The sequence below is a fragment of the Lepidochelys olivacea genome (assembly GCF_965140295.1).
Source record: "Lepidochelys olivacea isolate rLepOli2 genome assembly, chromosome: 3".
NCBI classification, from domain to species: Eukaryota; Metazoa; Chordata; order Testudines; family Cheloniidae; genus Lepidochelys; species Lepidochelys olivacea.
Window position 1 is genome coordinate 189,251,163 of NC_140413.1, and position 22,643 is coordinate 189,273,805.

The following is a 22,643-nucleotide window of genomic DNA, read 5'->3' on the forward strand; positions in this document are numbered from 1 at the left end:
GGTTCTTGTCCCACCAAATTTTTTGAGATTTCACAAAATGTCCCTGTTCCACACCAGAACAGAACCAAAGAACTTTCGAATTTTTTTCACAAAAAGAGGCCCACTCCAGAATAGCTACTAACCTGGTGGTTAGGGCACTACCTTGGACTGTGGGAGACCCTGCATCTCCCACATCCCATGTGAGCGGCCTAGGCTATACAGCCAGTCTCTCCCTCTCTCTGAATATTTAATTATTTATACAAAGTGGAACAGTTCCAACAGGAGAAATTCAGAACAGGCACTCGAACCTGTGTCTCCCAAATCCCAGATGAGAGCCTTAAGCACCAAGCTACTGCACGTGCTCAGACACACATGCACACGCACTCGCACACACACTTTGGAAGTGAGGCTGAGAGTGAGTGTGTCATAAATATAAAGGGAAGGGTAAACCCCTTTGAAATCCCTCCTGGCCAGGGGAAAGCTCCTCTCACCTGTAAAGGGTTAAGAAGCTAAAGGTAACCTCGCTGGCACCTGACCAAAATGACCAATGAGGAGACAAGATACTTTCAAAAGCTGGGAGGAGGGAGAGAAACAAAGGGTTTGGGTGTCTGTCTGTAGTCGTCTTGGCCGGGGACAGAACAGGAATGGAGTCTTAGAACTTTTAGTAAGTAATCTAGCTAGGTATATGTTAGATTATGATTTCTTTAAATGGCTGAGAAAAGAATTGTGCTGAATAGAATAACTATTTCTGTCTGTGTATCTTTTTTGTAACTTAAGGTTTTGCCTAGAGGGGTTCTCTATGTTTTTGAATCTAATTACCCTGTAAGATATATACCATCCTGATTTTACAGGGGGGATTTCTTTATTTCTATTTACTTCTATTTTTTATTAAAAGTCTTCTTGTAAAACACTGAATGCTTTTTCATTGTTCTCAGATCCAAGGGTTTGGGTTTGTGGTCACCTATGCAAATTGGTGAGGCTTTTTATCCAACATTTCCCAGGAAAGGGGGGGTGCAAGTGTTGGGAGGATTGTTCATTGTTCTTAAGATCCAAGGGTCTGGGTCTGTAGTCACCTAGACAAATTGGTGAGGCTTTTTACCAAACCTTGTCCAGGAAGTGGGGTGCAAGGTTTTGGGAAGTATTTTGGGGGGAAGGACGCGTCCAAACAGCTCTTCCCCAGTAACCAGTATTAGTTTGGTGGTGGTAGCGGCCATTCCAAGGATAACGGGGGTAATATTTTGTACCTTGGGGAAGTTTTGACCTAAGCTGGTAAAGATAAGCTTAGGAGGTTTTTCATGCAGGTCCCCACATCTGTACCCTAGAGTTCAGAGTGGGGGAGGAACCTTGACATGGTGGCACAGTGGTGGGATTAACCTGAAATCATTTTGAGATCCAGTTGAGATTTTTTGAACTAGAAATACAGATTTTAAAAAGGAATTTTTAGGAAGTCCAGAAGGCAGCTTTGAAACTGAAAGCAGCTTGGTTTCTCTCTGCTTTGTGGCCAAGCAGAGACAAAAGGGGATTATCTTGTGAATTGCAGGTTTTCTTGCCTGGAGGCAGGGTACTTAACTCCTGCAGGGAAATTCACAGTCTTCCAACCCAGAGGTTTTTTTTTTTCTTTTCTTCCTAAAAGTAAATAGGGGGTGTGTGCTCTACCCATTTGCCTGGAGACAAAAGTGGCAGGGTTTTTTTTTAGGATTTTGATTTTTTTTTTTGTTTTACAAGGAGCACAGGTTTGAAAAGAATTTTTTTTTTTTCTTTGGGCTGGGTAAGCAGTTTTCCAAGTAGTTGGAGGTTTTTTGCTTTAATTTGGGCCCAGAGCAGAGACAAGGGAATTGTCTTTTTCTGTAGGCTGACAATCACTATCAGAGAATAGGTACTCTATTCCAGCACAGCAAAAGTTTACAGCCAAGTTTTGTTTGTTTATTTCTAAACCTCAGGTGTAAAGTTAGTTAAAAACAGAGAGGTTAGAATGGCCAAATCCTCAGCTCGACTACAGCTGGAATTAGCCAAATTTCAGGCTGAGGAAAAACAAAGGGAACATGAAAGACAGATAGAACTCATGCGGCTGAAGGAGGAGGAGAAGGAAAAAGAGAGGAAGCATGTGGAGGAGATGGAGAGGATAAAGGCCCAGCAGAATATACCAACAAACCCTAGCAATCCTTCTCCAGGTACCACTTCCCATCCCAGAAAGTTCCCCACCTACAAGGCAGGTGATGATACTGAGGCCTTCTTAGAAAACTTCGAAAGGGCCTGCCTTGGGTACAACATCTCTACTGACCAATACATGGTAGAGCTGAGGCCGCAGCTCAGTGGACCCTTAGCTGAGGTGGCAGCTGAAATGCCTAAAGAACACATGAACAAGTATGAACTGTTTAAATCCAAGGCGAGAGTCAGAATGGGGATAACACCCGAGCAGTCTCGTCGGAGGTTCAGAGCCCTAAGGTGGAAACCAGACATGTCATTTACTCGACATGCCTACCACATTGTAAAACATTGGGATGCCTGGATATCAGGAGCAAGTGTTGAATCTCCAGTAAATTTGCCCTTCCTAATGCAAATGGAACAATTCTTAGAGGGTGTTCCTGAGGAAATAGAAAGATACATCCTAGATGGGAAACCCAAAACTGTAATTGAGGCAGGAGAGATTGGAGCCAGATGGGTGGAGGTGGCAGAGAAGAAGAAAACTGGTCGCAGTTGGAGCGGAGACCAGAAGGGACCACCCCAGACCACACCCTATTACCGGGGGCCGCCCAAAGCCCCACCTACCTCCCAAAGAACCCTCCAGACCCCTTATTGTCCCACCACCCCGTTCTCCAGCAACCCACCTCGCCCCGGTGACCCGTCAGCTGGACGATGTTTTAAATGTAACGAGCTGGGGCATGTAAAGGCCAACTGCCCCAAGAACCCCAACAGGTTACAGTTCATTGCACCGGAATCACACCAGAGGTCCACAGGCCCAGATACCTCCCAGATACCCTTGGAGCGGAGGGAAACTGTGAGTGTGGGCGGGAAGAAGGTCACCGCGTGGAGGGACACCGGAGCACAAGTGTCAGCTATCCATGCTTCCTTAGTGGACCCCAATTTAATCAACCCAGAGATCCAAGTGACGATTCAACCCTTCAAGTCCAACTCTTTCAATTTGCCTACAGCCAAGTTGCCTGTCCAGTACAAGGGCTGGTCAGGAATGTGGACTTTTGCAGTCTATGATGATTATCCCATCCCCATGCTGTTGGGGGAAGACTTGGCCAATCATGTGAAGCAGGCCAAGAGGGTGGGAATGGTCACCCGCAACCAGGCTAAACAAGCCGTGAGGCCTAGCTCTGTTCCGGAAACTTCTATCAGGACCCAGTCAGAGGTGATGGACCTGGACCCCAGGCCAATGTCTGCAACAGCAGTAGTGGATCCAGTCCCAGAGACCCAGACGGAACCAGTCCCAGAACCGGAACCAGCCAAACAACCAACACCAGACCCCGTGTCAGCACTGAATCCAGTACTTGCAACCTCAACACCAGAGGGCCCCACCGAACCTGAACTGGCAGCAGCCGATAACCCTACACAAGAGGCTCAGCCGGAGCCTGAATCCCAACATAGTGCACCAGCGGAGAGCGGTTCACAGTCAACAGAAACAGCTCCATCCCCTATATCGCTTCCAGAGGGACCAAGCCTAGGTCCACAATCCCATGAGGAACTGATGTCTCCAGCATCAAGGGAACAGTTCCAGACCGAACAGGAAGCAGATGAAAGCCTCCAGAGAGCTTGGACGGCGGCACGGAGCAACCCACCGCCTCTCAGCTCTTCTAATCGATCCAGGTTTGTTGTAGAAAGAGGACTTTTATACAAGGAAACTCTTTCTGGGGGACACCAGGAAGACTGGCATCCTCAGAGACAGTTGGTAGTTCCAACTAAATACCGGGCCAAGCTCTTGAGCTTAGCCCATGATCACCCTAGTGGCCATGCTGGGGTGAACAGGACCAAAGACCGTTTGGGGGGGTCATTCCACTGGGAGGGAATGGGCAAGGATGTTTCTACCTATGTCCAGTCTTGTGAGGTGTGCCAAAGAGTGGGAAAACCCCAAGACCAGGTCAAAGCTCCTCTCCAGCCACTCCCCATCATTGAAGTTCCATTTCAGCGAGTAGTTGTGGATATTCTGGGTCCTTTTCCGAAAAAGACACCCAGAGGAAAGCAGTACATACTGACTTTCATGGATTTTGCCACCCGATGGCCGGAAGCAGTAGCTCTAAGCAACACCAGGGCTAAAAGTGTGTGCCAGGCACTAGCAGACATTTTTGCCAGGGTAGGTTGGCCCTCCGACATCCTCACAGATGCAGGGACTAATTTCCTGGCAGGAACTATGAAAAACCTTTGGGAAGCTCATGGGGTAAATCACTTGGTTGCCACTCCTTACCATCATCAAACAAATGGCATGGTGGAGAAATTTAATGGAACTTTGGGGGCCATGATACGTAAATTCGTAAATGAGCACTCCAATGATTGGGACCTAGTATTGCAGCAGTTGCTCTTTGCCTACAGAGCTGTACCACATCCCAGTTTAGGGTTTTCCCCATTTGAACTTGTATATGGCCGTGAGGTTAAGGGGCCATTGCAGTTGGTGAAGCAGCAATGGGAGGGATTTACACCTTCTCCAGGAACTAACATTCTGGACTTTGTAACCAACCTACAAAACACCCTCCGAACCTCTTTAGCCCTTGCTAGAGAAAACTTACAGGATGCTCAAAAAGAGCAAAAAGCCTGGTATGATAAACATGCCAGAGAGCGTTCCTTCAAAGTAGGAGACCAGGTCATGGTCTTAAAGGCGCTCCAGGCCCATAAAATGGAAGCATCGTGGGAAGGGCCATTCGTGGTCCAGGAGCGCCTGGGAGCTGTTAATTATCTCATAGCATTCCCCACCTCCAACCGAAAGCCTAAGGTGTATCATATTAATTCTCTAAAGCCCTTTTATTCCAGAGAATTAAAGGTTTGTCAGTTTACAGCCCAGGGAGGAGACGACGCTGAGTGGCCTGAAGGTGTCTACTACGAAGGGAAATGTGCTGGTGGTGTGGAAGAGGTGAACCTCTCCATGACCCTTGGGCGTATGCAGCGACAGCAGATCCAGGAGCTGTGCACTAGCTACGCGCCAACGTTCTCAGCCACCCCAGGACTGACTGAACGGGCATACCACTCCATTGACACAGGTAATGCTCACCCAATTAGGGTCCAACCTTACCGGGTGTCTCCTCAAGCTAAAACTGCTATAGAACGGGAGATCCAGGATATGTTACAGATGGGGGTAATCCGCCCCTCTGAAAGTGCATGGGCATCTCCAGTGGTTCTAGTTCCCAAACCAGATGGGGAAATACGTTTTTGCGTGGACTACCGTAAGCTAAATGCTGTAACTCGCCCAGACAACTATCCCATGCCACGCACAGATGAACTATTAGAGAAACTGGGAAGGGCCCAGTTCATCTCTACCTTGGACTTAACCAAGGGGTGCTGGCAGGTACCGCTAGATGGATCTGCCAAGGAAAGGTCAGCCTTCATCACACATCTCGGGCTGTATGAATTTAATGTACTCCCTTTCGGGCTGCGAAATGCACCCGCCACTTTCCAAAGACTTGTAGATGGTCTCCTAGCGGGATTAGGAGAATATGCAGTCGCCTACCTTGACGATGTGGCCATATTTTCGGATTCCTGGGCAGACCACCTGGAACATCTACAAAAAGTCCTTGAGCGCATAAGGGAGGCAGGACTAACTGTTAAGGCTAAGAAGTGTCAAATAGGCCTAAACAGAGTGACTTACCTTGGACACCAGGTGGGTCAAGGAACTATCAGCCCCCTACAGGCCAAAGTGGATGCTATCCAAAAGTGGCCTGTCCCAAAGTCAAAGAAACAGGTTCAATCCTTCTTAGGCTTGGCCGGTTATTACAGACGATTTGTACCGCACTACAGCCAAATCGCTGCCCCACTGACAGACCTAACCAAAAAGAAACAGCCAAATGCTGTTCAGTGGACCGGAAAGTGTCAGAAGGCCTTTAACAAGCTTAAAGCGACACTCATGTCTGACCCTGTACTAAGGGCCCCAGACTTTGACAAACCGTTCCTAGTAACCACAGATGCATCCGAGCGTGGTGTGGGAGCAGTTTTAATGCAGAAAGGACCTGATCAAGAATTCCACCCTGTAGTGTTTCTCAGCAAAAAACTGTCTGAGAGGGAAAGCAACTGGTCAGTCACTGAAAAAGAATGTTATGCCATTGTCTACGCTCTGGAAAAGCTACGCCCATATGTTTGGGGACGGCGTTTCCACCTGCAAACCGACCATGCTGCACTAAAGTGGCTTCACACCGTCAAAGAAACTAACAGAAAACTTCTTCGGTGGAGTTTAGCTCTCCAAGATTTTGATTTCGACATCCAACACATCTCAGGAGCTTCTAACAAAGTGGCTGATGCACTCTCCCGTGAAAGTTTCCCAGAATCAACTGGTTAAAATCGTCCTTGAGATGTGGAAAATATTGTTAGTCTTTATGTACTTGGTAGTATATTTAGAGATGCATGTGTCTTATTAACTCTGTTTTCCTAGAGCTCCAGGAAGAAATCCCAGCCAGTGTTTCACCCTAGCTGAGATTTGGGGGGCGTGTCATAAATATAAAGGGAAGGGTAAACCCCTTTGAAATCCCTCCTGGCCAGGGGAAAGCTCCTCTCACCTGTAAAGGGTTAAGAAGCTAAAGGTAACCTCGCTGGCACCTGACCAAAATGACCAATGAGGAGACAAGATACTTTCAAAAGCTGGGAGGAGGGAGAGAAACAAAGGGTTTGGGTGTCTGTCTGTAGTCGTCTTGGCCGGGGACAGAACAGGAATGGAGTCTTAGAACTTTTAGTAAGTAATCTAGCTAGGTATATGTTAGATTATGATTTCTTTAAATGGCTGAGAAAAGAATTGTGCTGAATAGAATAACTATTTCTGTCTGTGTATCTTTTTTGTAACTTAAGGTTTTGCCTAGAGGGGTTCTCTATGTTTTTGAATCTAATTACCCTGTAAGATATATACCATCCTGATTTTACAGGGGGGATTTCTTTATTTCTATTTACTTCTATTTTTTATTAAAAGTCTTCTTGTAAAACACTGAATGCTTTTTCATTGTTCTCAGATCCAAGGGTTTGGGTTTGTGGTCACCTATGCAAATTGGTGAGGCTTTTTATCCAACATTTCCCAGGAAAGGGGGGGTGCAAGTGTTGGGAGGATTGTTCATTGTTCTTAAGATCCAAGGGTCTGGGTCTGTAGTCACCTAGACAAATTGGTGAGGCTTTTTACCAAACCTTGTCCAGGAAGTGGGGTGCAAGGTTTTGGGAAGTATTTTGGGGGGAAGGACGCGTCCAAACAGCTCTTCCCCAGTAACCAGTATTAGTTTGGTGGTGGTAGCGGCCATTCCAAGGATAACGGGGGTAATATTTTGTACCTTGGGGAAGTTTTGACCTAAGCTGGTAAAGATAAGCTTAGGAGGTTTTTCATGCAGGTCCCCACATCTGTACCCTAGAGTTCAGAGTGGGGGAGGAACCTTGACAGAGTGCTTTGCTGTTCTCTGCATTTCTTTTGGGAAAATGGGGTTTTCTTTCTTGTGTGTTTAGATTTATGGTTGTTGTGGGTTTAATTTCAGGATGTCCTTGCAGACTTTTGTCTGCTCTCTGGACAGCCCAGGGGGACAGAGACCACAGTTTGTTGTGGATTCTGAGGGTTTAACCCATGGCCATGGGTTGTGGATTTTGCCCACACTCTGCCTCTGTGGAGAAGTGGGTTCGAGCTGTGGGGAAGGTGACTGGTTTAAAAATGTGAGGTTTGCCTCCCATATGAGCAAAGCTGTTGTTGCATTGTTGCCACACTTAGCCTTGTTGAGCAGGTAGTTGTCAAGGGGATTGTTGTGTGGGGTGTTTTTCTCACTATAGTTCCCCTCTCTGCATGTGCTATTAAAGTCACTATCTTTAGCGTTCCTCCTTTTTTAGGATGTGAGCAGCTGGCTAGAGACCTAATGAGTTATGGTGAGATTACTAGCTCCATTAGGAGGATTCCTTTGGGCTGTAAAGGACCAGAAGTTTGGCATGTCTTGCCCTTTCGTAGGCAGGTTTATATAAAATTAAACAATGCTTTCAAAGTGTTAAAAGTTTCCTTGAAGTACAGGACTGAGGAGTGTGACGACATTGTTTTTATTGCAGGAGCCTGACACATTTGGTCAATCAGTTTCCTAAGAGGAGAACTGCCCCTGTGGATGGTGACCCTGTGCCTGCGAATGCGGGGGTTTCTGAGAGTAAAGCCCAGGGTGAGGTGACTGTGACAGAGATTGGATCCCAACAGGCATAGATGACTTATGCCTGGTGATACTGCAGAGGGGGCACAATGTAAAGGGGAGGACATAATATATATGTTTTTGTCAACAATACATGGAGCAGACAATTCTGGGCCTTTGCCGGAGTATGAGGAATTAGAGTTGGGGATTGTGAAACTTGAAAAAACCTTTCATGGCAGTAATGGTGCTGGGTTGCATGAGAGCTTGAAATATAAAAATCAGCTCTTCTGGGCCCTGCTGGATAGGAAAGTTCAGAATGCACCGGTTAGGGCTCGATTTCAGGGCTGCTCTCACAGGAATATGCACCTACTCAGTTTTTCTTCAGCCTGGAAAAGAAACATGCAGTGCAGATGATTGGCAATTTCAAGATGTTGTCAGGTTGAGTGTTTTCAGATCTTTGGGGACTGGATTAGATGACCTATCAAGATCCCTTCCAGTGCTACATTTCTTTGATTCTATCCTGAGGGGATTAAGGAACATTGCTGTGAATTTTTTCTCAGACCTGTATGCCGCAGAGCCTGCACGTCCATCTGAGACTTGGCAGCTCCTTGAGGATCTTCCCAGAATCTCAGCATTGATGTGGACAAACTTGAACCGGACCAGACACTGTTAGAATTGACTTCCGCCCTAAATAGCTTTGCTCCAAGGAAGGCACCTGGTATTGATGGTTTGCCAATTGAGTTTTATAAGGCCTCTTGGATCCTTCTTGAGCCTGACTTCCTGCAGGTTTTTCAGGAGAGTGTCAGAGTGAAGATATTGCCCCTCAGTTGTCATCAAGCTGTTCTTACACGGTTGCCTCAGAAGTGGGATCCTGGGGAGGTGAAGAATTAGAGACCTGTGTCCTTGCTTTGTTCTCACTGTAAACTTTTTTCAAAAGCCCTGGCAAATAGATTGAAAAGTATGATTGATTCGGTCATGCACCCTGATCAGATCTGTTGTGTCCCCAACAGGTCCATTTTTTATTATCTTATCGCAAGATGTAATTTCAGTCTCAAAAATGTTTGATTTCCATATTGTATTGCTGTCCCTTGATCAAAAGAATGCTTTTAATTGTGTAGATCATGGACATTCGTTTTGTACTCTTTGTACTTTTGGCTTTGGGCCCAGGTTTGTCTCCTGCATTTAGGGTGAGCAGACGTCCCAATTTTTAATTCTTTCTCCTGCGTCCCGACCGATGCACGGTCGGGATACCATTTGTCCCGATACTGTGGCTTTGGCCGCTCCAGTGGTTTTTTTGGGCTTTTTTGTTTTGCTTAGGCAACTCCGCTCCGGACGCTTTTTTTTTTTTTTTTTTTGCTTCCCCCATGTCCTGATATTTTGTCTGTTTCATCTGGTCACCCCACCTGCATTCAGGTGTTGTATAATGATATATCACAGAATCATAGAATATTAGGGTTGGAAGAGACCTCAGGATGTCATCTAGTCCAATCCCCTGCTCAAAGCAGGACCAACACCAACTAAATGATTCCAGCCAGGGCTTTGTCTAGCCGGGCCTTAAAAACTCTAAGGATGGTGATTCCACACCTCCCTAGGTAACCCATTCCAGTGCTTCACCACCCTCCTAGTGAAATAGTGTTTCCTAATATCCAACCTAGACTATATATATGGTCTACCTAAGATGAATGGTATTTTGAGAACCCCCTTTCCATTCCATAGGAGAATCAGACAAGGTTGTTCCCTGACTGGGTTTTGCATGGTCTTTCTATCAAGTTTCTGTTATGCATGTTGTAAAAGCACCTTTCTGGCCTTTCTGTCCCTGTTCCAGTTTGTACTTCGGTGAAAGTTCCTGCATATGCTGATGATGTTACTGTGATTCCAGGTTTTTCTGAATGTCAGCACTCTTTTGAGCAGACTTCCTCAGCTCGCATAAATTGGGGGAAGAGTGACTCCTGCTAGGGGCTTGGGTTATCTCACACCTTCCCTCGCACTTTGCCAGGGGGCGTGGCAGGGGTCACTACTGTCAAGATGAATTGGCTATAAGGAACTGGGAACTACATTGGGACCAGTGTGATGCTCTGTACCTCAGGGGAACACCCTAAACCCCCATGTACATCTTTATAAAATGATTGTGGGGTATCCAATGCAAAGTTTGTCATGTTGGATGTCTTCGGCAAGCTAATGATGCACTGAGCATGGTTGTTATAGTGATATTATAGTAATTGTTACAGTAATGTTATATGTTATAGTTTCAGGTATATAGTTATGAGGCTGAAACTGTATCCTCATGGCTTAAAGCAAACCCAGGCAAAAACTCTCCAAGAACAGAGAGGCAATTCACACTTCATCAGGGCATGTATGGGGCAGACCCAGCCCAGCCTCACAGGAACAAAGGAGGCTGGCCTAGGCAGCAACAAAAGAATCTGTTAGACTCTCGAGGGAGTCACCCCCCTTCCTTTGGTCAGTTTGGAACTGCGATGAGGTAATGCTCACCTCACTTTGAAGGGGATGGGGCAAAGCCAAGAGAGAAGAAAGGACATGATAAAAGGGAGAGACATTTGCCCCGCTCTTCCTCTCTCTTCCACCTACATCTACAGACAACACACCAAGCCACTAAAGCGCTGATCAAAGGGGAGACCCTGGCTGAAGAGCAACCGGCCAGCCTGTGGTGAGAATCATCTAAGTTTGTAAGGGCAATGAAAGTGTTAAGATCAGCTTAGAATGTGTTTTGCTTTTATTTCATTTGACCAAATCCGACTTGTTATGTTTTGACTTATAACCACTTAAAATCTATCTTTATAGTTAATAAATCTGTTTGTTTATTCTACCTGAAGCAGTGCATTTAGCATGGTGAATAGAACTGATAGGAGGGCGGCTGGCGGAGCAGATAGCAAGGCGGCTGGTGGAGAGAAGCAGTGGGTGGTAAAGACTACAACAGTCGCATGGAGAGGCATGGCAATCAGCCGTCGACCCGAGTAGTGGAGCACGTGAGATTCCCCCCCCGCCCCACATACCTCCCCCCACTTCCACCCAGGCTGGGAGGTAAACTCTGTGGAGGAACTTCTGAACTCTGGGGGCTGCATTGGCCATGGTCAGAAAACTGGGGGTGCGGTGACTGGTGGGTTGCTGGACTTAAGACCCTGAGGGGAAAAGGACACTGTCAAACTTACTTTGGGGGTGGGTCTTTTACTCATGCTTTGTGTTATGAATCTTGTTTGCGGTGTTTCCCCAACATAATGCCACATTGGTTCCCTCCTTTATTAAAAGGCTTTTGCTACACTCAGACTCCGTGCTGGTGAGAGGGGAAATATTGCCTCTCAGAGGCGCCCAGGGGGGTGGTATGTAATTGTCCCAGGTCACGGGGTGGGGGCTCGAGCTGGTTTTGCATTGTGTTATTAAAACAGAACCCCTAGATACTGAACCCAGCCCTTGTTGCTGCCAACTCTGATGGGCAGAAAGGTTACACATGAAATCCCTGATTCATAAGAGAGTTCCAACCCTGATTGAGAAATTAGCTGGTAAAGCTCGAAAAGTATTCAATGGAATGCCTATTGAAGATGCTTTAGACTATTGTAAATTTAAAGATATTGTTTTATGAAGTTTTTAGATTATCCCTGAAACATATAGAGTTAAATTTAGGAATCTTAAGAGCGATATTGGTATGAGTAATGGGGAATATGTAAACAAAATGAAAGTTGGGAAAATGGGTGAGGGGTAAAGAGGTAGTAAGTTTTGAGGGAATGCTGGATCTTGTTGCTCAAGAGCATTTCCTAAGCATATGTAAGGGTGATGTAAAGCGGTGTCTATGGGACAAAGTTGTAAAGTCTGTGGCTTTTTTAGCTGATGCCTTCGAACAGAATCAGGTGTCTATTGAGGGCAGGCCACAGAAAGAGGGCTTTAAAACTGGTGGGAAGGGAGGATCCCATTTTGCCCCTGGGAAGAGAGAAGGGGGTGGGGAGCCTAAACATTCTCTTACCCAAAAACATTCCTCTAACCCTCATCCCAAATCTCCTGTAAAAGTAGAAGAGCCCCAAAGGGGCTATCAGTATAATTCCACTGATCACCTGAGGAATAATGCCCTGTGCTAGGAGGAAGCAGGCAAACAATAGCTCATGTTAGTTCTGCTGTCCTCAACACAGAAACCCCCCAAGAAATTGAAGCCTATCATATTGATTCTGTGAGGTTAGCCTCTGCAGAACCAGATATGGAGCATGTTAAGGCTGTCCAAATTAATGGCAAGGAATCCCTGGGGGCAGAGGGATACAGGGGCCCAGATTTCTCTGGTTAACCAGAGTGTGGTCCCAAAGGCTAGTATGCTACCTGGCCAAATGACAGATTGTGGGGGTGGGTGAAAGCAGATTCCTTATGCTACTAGCTAAAATCCATGTGGTTTGGAAAGTGTTTTGACTGTGGGGGTAATGGAACACCTCCTATTCAACTTGCTCCTTGGTAATGGTGTATTTGTTTTTACTAGTAAATATATGTTGACAAATAGGTCTTACAAAACTTTTATTTTGGATCAAGCAAAGATGGACATTTTTAAAAGAAGATGCTGTAAATTATTTAGTACTGGGGGTGCCAAAGTTCACTTTTTTTTTAAGAATGTTATGCCATTGCGTATGCTCTGGAGAAGCTATGCCCATACATTTGGGGATGATGTTTCCACCTGCAGACTGACCATGCTGCACTAAAGTGACTTCACACAGTCAAAGAAACTAACAAAAAACTTCTTCAGTGGAGTGTAGCTCTTCAAGACTTTGATTTTAAAATACAACGCCTTTCAGGAGCCTCTAACAAAGTGGCTGATGCACTCTCCCGGGAAGGTTTCCCAGAATCAGCCAGGTAAAAATGTCCCTGTATTCTAAGTCATTGTCGTCCTTGAAAAATACGGTTTAGTTCTTCGTGTAATTACTAGTAAAATTAAAGGTGCACGTATCTTATTAACTCTATTTTCCTAAACCTCCAGGAAGAAATCCCAGCCAGTGTGGACCCAACCTGAACCAGGCTGGCCAGCAACATCTGTGATTTGGGGGGCATGTGATAAATGAAGCGGAGGCCGGGGGATAGCTTCCTTTTATGGACACCCAGCCAGCCAGTTAGCTACAAAATCCCTCTTGGTAACTGTTCTCTATTTGCTTTGCCTGTAAAGGGTTTAAAAAGTCTGACTGCATGCATAGGTAAAAGGAAGTGAGTGGGCACCTGGCCAAAAGAGCCAATGGGAAGACTAGAACTTTTTAAAATTGAAACAAGGCTCCCCTTTGCCTGTCTGGTTGTTGTTCTCCGGAGAGAGGGGACAGAGCAGAGACAGGGCTGGGACTATGCTGTAAGAGCTTTCAGCCAGGTATGGAAAACAATCAGATCATACCTAGAACTACTCATTTACACCCCAGATATGTAAGTAGATCAGGAAATGTCTAGAAAAATGCAATTAGGGTTATCTCTTTTACTTCTTATTGACTTGTGGACTCCTCTGCCTTCATTTGGAATTTAGGTATAATTTATTTATCAGTTTGCTATTGGAAATACACTTTGTACTGTTCAGGATAGGAAATTTATTTTTGAATTTTTAATTTATGCTATTATTTTTACTGTGTTTCTGTACTAGTTTTATTAAAATTGTTTTAAAAGTCAAAGTCTCTCTGACCAGAAATTCCACCCTGGACCTGAGAAAACTTCCTCATGAAAGTTTCATCAAAAACAATCCTTTTTCGGGGGGGGGGGGGGGGACCCACAGTTTAATCAAACTGGCATTTTCTAACAAAAAAATATTGTCAAATTCCCAGCACTAGTCTCAGCTCATCCTGCCGAGTGTAAGATCCCTATTGCAAGTGAACAAGGCATTAAGGTGTTGGCTGCCACACAATGGCAACATGGCAGGGAGCTGACATTTCTCACACTGGTGGAGAGAGGACACCTGGAGAATTTTCTGCAGAGAAAACTGTGTGGGCAGATCTCTGCACTGATGTATAGGCTAATTGACTTTGGCAGGACTTAGCTTGAATGTCCAGTTCCTCCATCCACTTAATTCCCTTTGCAGAGTTGGGATATTCGGTAGTAAAGGGTGTTATCAATTTTATTTTATATATATTAATTACGTATTATGTAGCCTGAGGGACTGACTCGTTTCCAAGACCTTTTCCACTCAACTTATCCAAAATATCTTATCCAGTTCTGGAAGAACACGTCATTGAGTTCTCTGGGATACCAAAAAAACTCAGTTTGACTCCAGATGCCTCATTTGGCATACAGCAAAGCTACGCTGAGTTGATCAGACTCAAGCATAGGGGGTGAGTATAGGGCATACCATACATCCACAGTTACACAGAAACCCTATCCTTTCATATATATATTTACACATCTCATTGCATTTACTGTACATTACATCACACATTTTTGGATTGAATTGGTCATGCTGCAGGAACTAGTCCCTGTGCCGCATGCTCTGTCCATGCTCAACCCCCTCTTTACATTCCTAACTTATCTTCTTCATTGTTAATAAGTGGTGTCCCCAGGTCCTCTTATGTTCGCTGGCTCAGACATTGTCTTTTTAGGCTACTGAGGCATTTACGTCAGCCTAATAATCTGTTTACCTCCCTAATTCTATCCTTCAAGAAATGAGGACTCTCTCCATGTGTTAATTACTCATGTCAGGCCTGCCCTGAACTACAAGACTTAACACTGCCTTAAAGTTAGAGTGAAGTTACACTTAAGTAAGACTGGCGTGGGAGGAGAATCAGGCCAAATGTTTGTTTAATGTAATGTAATAAAATGCAATAATTAAATTTACAAAAAGGAATCATGAAACTAACTTTTAGGAAAGATATGCTTTGTATTAAAAAGGTAGGAGTCTCATACTGTATGTTTCGATGTCCTCCAAATTCATGTCTTTTATTTTCCAGGAACAGTTTGCCTTCTTATCCAGCATGTGCAAGAGAGAGACAAAACTCCACAATGAGTTTTCATCCTAGGTGAATGTGGCACCCCATTATCTTGGTTTATATTTTTCATTCCCAGTTTTTAACAGTTATAAACACCTTTCAACATCACATAAGAACAGCAGGGTAACCCAGATAAAAGAAAATACTTCAACCCTAACAACTTGACTCAGATTTATGTGCCAGTTTCAGTTTTTTTCTCCTCATTCTAAGAATTGCAACGTCGAACAAGTACCCTATAATGTGTTACTTGGTTGGCTTTTCCAAGGATACAATGTGCTACAACACATTGATGGGGAAGTTTATAGGCATCCCCCTCCCCTCCCCCACACACACTTTTGCTATTCATTGAAAATATATATCATGGTCTCTTCTTTCTGTGCTCCACAAACCTGACATTTCTTAATCTAAGGTTGTCTTGCAAGATGTCAAACTGTTTTTGACTTATTTTATGAAACTTTCTGTTAAAACAGTGTCAGATAAATCAATCAAGACTTCAGTTTTCTGTCAGACACCTGCAGTCTTAAACTACAGCTTTCAAACTGATACAGGGGAATTAGTAGATTTTATTGTATATCCTATAGGTAAGCAAAATTCAGTCTAGGATTTACCTGTACCTGTCCCAGGCGAAGTGTTTGCTAATAAATTATTACCAAGGTAATGAGCAAAGTAAGAGAGTTTTCACTTGATTAACCCTTGTTCAAATGTAGCTAGTTGGCACTTTTCACCTGTGACAGCCAAGGAAGTTCCAGACATGAGTTTTTCTATTATTCTTACTATTTACTTTTTGTGTTATTGTAATGCCCCGAGAGAGCACAGTTCCACAGTACTTGGGACTGCACATACCTGTAGTAAGAAACAATCCCTGCTCTGAAAAGTTTACAATCTGAAAAGATGAACAGAGAAAGGAAGTGTTATTATCCCCTTTTAACAGATAGGAAGAGAATAAGACCCTGATTTAGGAAAACCTCTATCCAGGACAGCATGTTAGCATGTCCTTAAGTGTCACTAAAGTCAATGCAACCTAAACAGGGATGAATTCAAGCACTTTCCTGAATCACGGTGTAAGAGATTTGCCCAAGGTCACGGGTAAATCTGTGGCAGAGCCAACGGTTGAACCCAGATCTCCGAGTCTCAGCTCAGAGTCTTAATCAAAGGATCATCTATCTTTTTTTCTCACCTATGTTAAATGGATTCTGGTTACTTCCTTGATCATCTTATTCATTACAATCCCAGCAACCTGAATTTCATCCAACACTTTGCCAGTAACCACTCTATTCATATTAAGATCCTGATCCTGCAAGGTCTAAGCATTCCCATTAAACTGAAAGGGCCTGTTTCACCACTTTTATGCACCTCCTTTCACCTGGGTAAAGTTGGCATAAAGCCCCACCATTACTTTTTTTCTTATTGCTATACTATCTCTTATTATTTTATATTATTGCTATAAAATTTGGTGGGGTGCGATGGTATCTAAATAATATTATATGCTCCAGTTTATTAATGCTTTGTAACTGGTAGCTAGAACATCATTTTTAACTGTATTTTGAAAAAAACATCCATGTGTTCCTACCATGTTAGAGTGCCTCTGCAATAATTTATATTTTAAATAATTGCTATTAATCATGTATCATTAGTAAAATGTTTATAAATGTACCTTAAAATGTCACTATGTTCTTACAAATTGATACTCTGTAGACGTTTACCAGTGAAGAATGATGTTGCATTAGAATAATTCAGTTTTTCTAAAACTCAAAGCTTCAGTTACCAGTTATTTTTCCTTATATCACGAATATGTACAATTTCTCTCTTTCTTCATTTTAATAATGTATTTTCTGTTGTCTTTTTCCATGCCTTTAGATCCTGTGGGGGGCAATCTTGTGATTACATGCATTAACTCCATTATGTTGTGGACTTACTTGTGATTCCGCACCCACCGAATGAGTAGCTACTGCATTCGAAAATGCCAGATACTCTTTAAGTGTAAAAGCACCTACTATTTTATTGAAACTATTCTTGCTTTATTACTGTAAACAACTTTGATCGTAATGATGCCATTTGAAAGAGCTGATCAAGCTAAGAAAAAAATGACACGACAGTCATAAAGTCACACTAAATTTTGCTATTAACAGTTTATAGTGCATAAGGAAAGTGTTCCAAGATGCAACTACAGACAAAAGAGAAAATTAATTTTAAATAGAACTGTAGATTTGAGCATTTGCAATAGACTAATAAAATCATTTGTACCATATTCTTAAACACAACAGACAGAAAGCATATTAGATGCTAGAGGATAGATAAAACTGTGCCTTCACGCAGACAATTGCATTAATATGTTAAGTCGCTGATCTCGGAGACAAAGAAAAGAGTTTTGTGGCAGGAAGAAAACATAGAAATATAGGAAGCAAAACTAAACATTATACCAAAAAAAGCCCCAAAAAATAACAACAAAAAACCACAACCAACCAAAAACCCACATAGTCCAAAGGGGGGGGAGGGGGAAGATTTAACTGGAGGCTAGATCACTATAACCAACAAAACTGATAATCTGACATGTGGGACCACAATCTGCTTTTTGGGATGTAGACAAAGCAAGGAGTTTGCTGCAACAGTTGTTGAAGTGGCAACCTCCTTTGGACCAAATTAAAAAGTAGACAGCTGAGACTTGTAATCTATAAATCCTCAAAGAGGAATGATTTGTTCCAGCTATCTGGTAAGACAAAGTTATTTTAGTACAGCATATGTTACAGTCCTCGAATACACCAAGGAATACCAGCTTTAAGTGACAGATCCAAACAGATAAATAGCCACAAGCTATGGTGGGTACAGAAAGAATAGTTTATAACTTGAGTAAAATAAAAAAATTAAGATGTGTTACAGAGGTATGCAACTGCTTGATGAGATAAATCACCAGACAAACACTTTGGCCAAGAGCCTGCCCTGCATTAGGGTATTTTTCTACTGCTCTGATGGCACAAAGGTGCCCTATAATTAGATTTAGGCAGCTTTTGAAGGATTCCACCAAAGTAGGGTGGCATATAGCCACCATAGCAGAGCAGGCAGTGTGGAGAAAGAGGCATGGCTGGGGCATCCCTATACCTTGGTGATTTGCAACTACAGGAAGAGCCCCTTTTAGGCTATTCTACGGTATATCACTGACCAGAACTCTCAAGTGTATGACAGTATTCAGTGGCATGAACTGCATTAGAACTTTTTCAACTTCCATGTCTTGCTGCACCCCATTCTGAGCTCCTACCTGGGGCAGGGAATAGCTGGCAGTAGTGAAGGAAGGAGAAGACTCAATTCAGGCAGCTATTGGTCCCTTACCCCCATGTCTATTTCTCCCCTCCAAGAAGAAGAGAAGTCTGTGAGGGAATGGAGAGCTTCCCAGAAGTCTACTGGAAATTTTTGGATGGGGGTGAAGGAGGACACAGTCTGGGTTCACAAGAGGAAGGAGTAGAGCTGGCTCTGAGCTGCCTAGCTGTTTCTACTCCCTCCTCTCTCTTACACTCTATACACTCTTCTGAACATGGTAAGGGCTACTTGTTTCTTCCTGCCCTATCCAAACACTGACAGTGCTCGTGGCCAGCTCTGTCCCTTGGAAAGGCCCAGAGCTGCCAGTTAAGAAGGAACACACGGGAGCCTTCTGGGACCAGGACACAGTGGCAATAATATGTATGGAAAACCTGCACTAATTGCAGGGTGAGTGTGGGAGAGGAGCATTAAAATGATTTGGGGGCAGCGACCTCACTTGCGCTCGTGTTTACGGGATGCATTACTTTTACTGAAGTACTGGGAGCCTTCTTAATTGTACTGGCAGCAAGGGGCTTTGTTCACTCTGTAAAGGACAGGAGGCAGCATTACCTGAAGAGTCAGTGGTAGGACTCCATTATTTGAATTGGGAGCAGACTGGGTACAAAACTACTTTTCCCTCCCCAAGTTTCCCCTCCCCATAGGGGTCTATACCAGGGGCGGGCAAACTTTTTGGCCTGAGGGCCACACTGGGTTTCCAAAATTGTATGGAAGGCCAGTTAAGAGAGGCTGTTCCTCCCCAAACAGCCAGACGTGGCCTGGCCCCCGACCCCTATTCGACCCCCATTGCTTCTCGCCATCTGAAAGCCCCCTCCCCCTGGGACGCCTACCCCATCCAACCCCCCCAGTCCCTGTCCCCTGACCGCCCCCGGACCTTCCACCCCTGACTGCCCCCCCTGCCCCATCCAACCCCTCCTCTCCTTCCTGACTGCCACCCCCCGGGACCCCTGCCCCATCCAACCACCCCTTCTCCCTGTCCCCTGACTGCCCCCCGCCACCCCATCCAATCCCCTCTCTCCTTTCTGACTGCCCTCCTGGGACCCCTGCCCCCATTCAACCCCCGTTTCCCACCCTCTGACTGCCCCGACCCCTGTCCACACCCCCGGCCCCTGACCACTCCCTCTAACTCCCCTGCCCTCTATCCAACCCCCGCTTCTCCTTGCCCCCTGACCGCGCTGCCTGGAGCACCGGTGGCTGGCGGCCCTACAGCCGCACCGCCACGCAGCACAGAGCACCGGGTCAGGCCGGGCACTGCGCTGCCCCAGGAGCTTGCCGCCCCCCCGCCCAGAGCACTGCGCCGGAGGGGGAGGGGGAACAGCGGGGGAGGGGCCGGGGGCAAGCCTCCCGGGTCAGGAGTTCAGGGGACAGGAGGATCCCATGGGCTGGATGTGGCCCGCGGGCCATAGTTTGCCCAACTCTGGTCTACACAAAGCTTGCACTGAGATCCTATCCCCAACCCCCAAGTACCTAAGTAACCTGGGCAGGGACCCCTCGGCCCCTCCTCATCTGCCCAACAGAGGACAGAGCTGGTGTCACTGTATCAAAAAAGTGAGAAAATATCTTTAAAGTCAGGTTTTATTGTTTAAACCAAACAAGTAAATCCTGGATCCAAAGACAATCACAGATGTCATTAAAACCAATTGGAGGTGGTAGGCACACTCTTTCAGGCTCCAGAGAAGGAGCAATCAAGTGCCTTAGGAGAAACAGCTAAAGACAATGGGGGTGACTACCCAAGGCAATGGGGTATTAGGCCAGAGCTATTAGCAGGACTCTCCCTGCTGACAAATGAAAGAGCTAGGACATTATTCACAGTCTGTGTATGCTGGGGGCAGAAAGCCAAAGAAGAAGGTGTGAGCATGACTCTGAGAAGAAGAGGGGGGGATCAAGTACTTGGGGTACAGAGCTTATTGAAGAAGCAGACTGGGGGTTTCTGTTGGTTTCTACAGTGGCAAGGGATATGAACTTAATGTACTTTGGGGGGGGCGGGGGGCAAATAAAGTAGATTACATAAAGAACATACATGACTCATATTTCAGATTTCTCAGCCTACCAGAAACAACCCTGCAAGGCCCTGAATTCTCGCTAACCAGCCAGGCCAAAGGGGCAACTATATTGTTTGTTCCCTATATTGTGACATGCAACAAGACACAGATGTTCCACTATTGGCCATTTACCACACAAGTTAAACTGAGTGCAAAGGTGATTAAAAGCCACCTTTGCATCCCCTCCTCCCCCTACCAAGCACTCTTCACCTACAGCTTAAGATCTGAACTCACTCGCTTGTGACGCTGTGGTTAGGGGAGAGCCCAGCCAGCCCTCCTAGTTCCCCTAGGGGCCCCTTACCGTGCTGGGAGGGAGGGGAAATGTAGCCAACTGAATTGCTTTGTGTCAGGTATCCTGGGCACTTTCTCATTCCATAGAAGTATAGTTCCCAAATACACTAGAATTGGAAGTGGATTTATGAAAAGGCATTTACTTTTCATAAAAGGAAGCAGATGAATGGGTTTGGGACTACTAATGTCTGAAATAGGGAGAAGACAACTCTTAGCCCCTTAACTCTCATACAAAGGGAGGGCAATAGGTTGAGACCAGCTGTGGATGGGTGGGATATTGATGGCAGCCCTCCACCAGGTGGCACAGATTAAGTGACTTGCACTGTACAAGGATAGTGACTTGCACTTGCTGGATAGTTCCCAGATGAGTTAAGTTAGTAAAGTTTCAGCCTAATTAAACAATATCACTTGCATCTTGTCTTTTTTCCTGCATGTCTCGGACAATGAAAAAAAGCCAGAGACAAGGACTGGTATGTCAACAATGGCAGCTTTTCAACTACCAGGCAACTGTCTCATTCCACGAAGAAAGCAGCCCCTTTTTGCTCCTTTAGTGAATCTTGTATCTTTCTTTAATTGGTGGGACTTTATGAGTTAATTGGTGATCTGCAACAGTGACACATATGCTTGTGAATATAAGGCTCAGTTATTCCAATTCCCTCTTCAGAAAGCGTTCTGTAGGGTTACTTGATCTCCAGCAGCTTGTTCTGAAAAGAGCCACAGGATTGCTCACTGTTTGAGTTACTGAGGTCATGTTATGCCCATCTTGCATTCTTTATGTTGGCTGTTTATAATGGTGCTGCTGGATTTTAGAAGTCTTAACAGTGTTACACCTAGCTACAATCAAAACTTGTTTCTTGAGCCTTTGTGCTGACAATTATATGCATCCCCATCCTTACATCTGCAGCTGGTAGGCAAGCGTGCTTTTGCTGTAATATATCCTACAGTGTGGAAATCACATTCCTCTTTGTTTCCCCCCAAGCCCATTTCATTTCTTCTTACTTTCACAGTGTAACAATTACTGGCCCAACTCCTGAGTGGAACCCAAGAAAGAGGAGGGAGGGATTATAAGCCAATTTTGCACTCCATGATTCTAGGCTGAACTGCCCCTAGTCTGTAGCACTCAGTGCATTTTAGAGCAGCCTGGAACTATGACTTCTCCTAAGGGACTGTTCCTGCAGTTTGGGATCATAGCAATGTGGGGATGTCCTGGCCATGTTCCTTATGGCAGCTACAGGCTAAGCTGTTAGGCTAAGCACCCTACACTCAGAGATTACATTAGGCTTTGGGGGTGGAGGGTAATGTTGCTGCAGATGGTTATGGGCTGGAATCCAGAGCAGAGGGTGGGGCTGGTTTTCCCTACCAGCCTTGAGGAAGGGGTATACACCTTACAGAAGGGCTATTGATCCCAGGGTGGGGTTGAAGACTGAGCCTTATGGATGGGCTAAGGAATAGCCCAGGAGGGGCCAGAAGGATCTTTTGTGTTGGAATGTTTTTGCACATTTAGTTGTACTTTTGTTGGCTCAGAAAGGGTGGGATTAAATTGTGACGTGGCCAGAGAGCTGAGTGGTGAGAAGAGACACCACCACAGGATTGGATTAATTGCCAGCAGGGTGTGCTAGATAAGAAAAAGCTGCTACACCATGTCTAGCCACTGGGGAATATGACAGCAGTGAGTCAGCTCTTCCATGGTAACTTTGCACCATGGGGGTAATGCAAAGTTCTTCTTCAAGTGCTTGTTCATGTCCATTCCAATCAGGTGTGTGCGCACACACATGCATGGTAGCTGGAAGATTTTTCCCATTGCAGCCTCT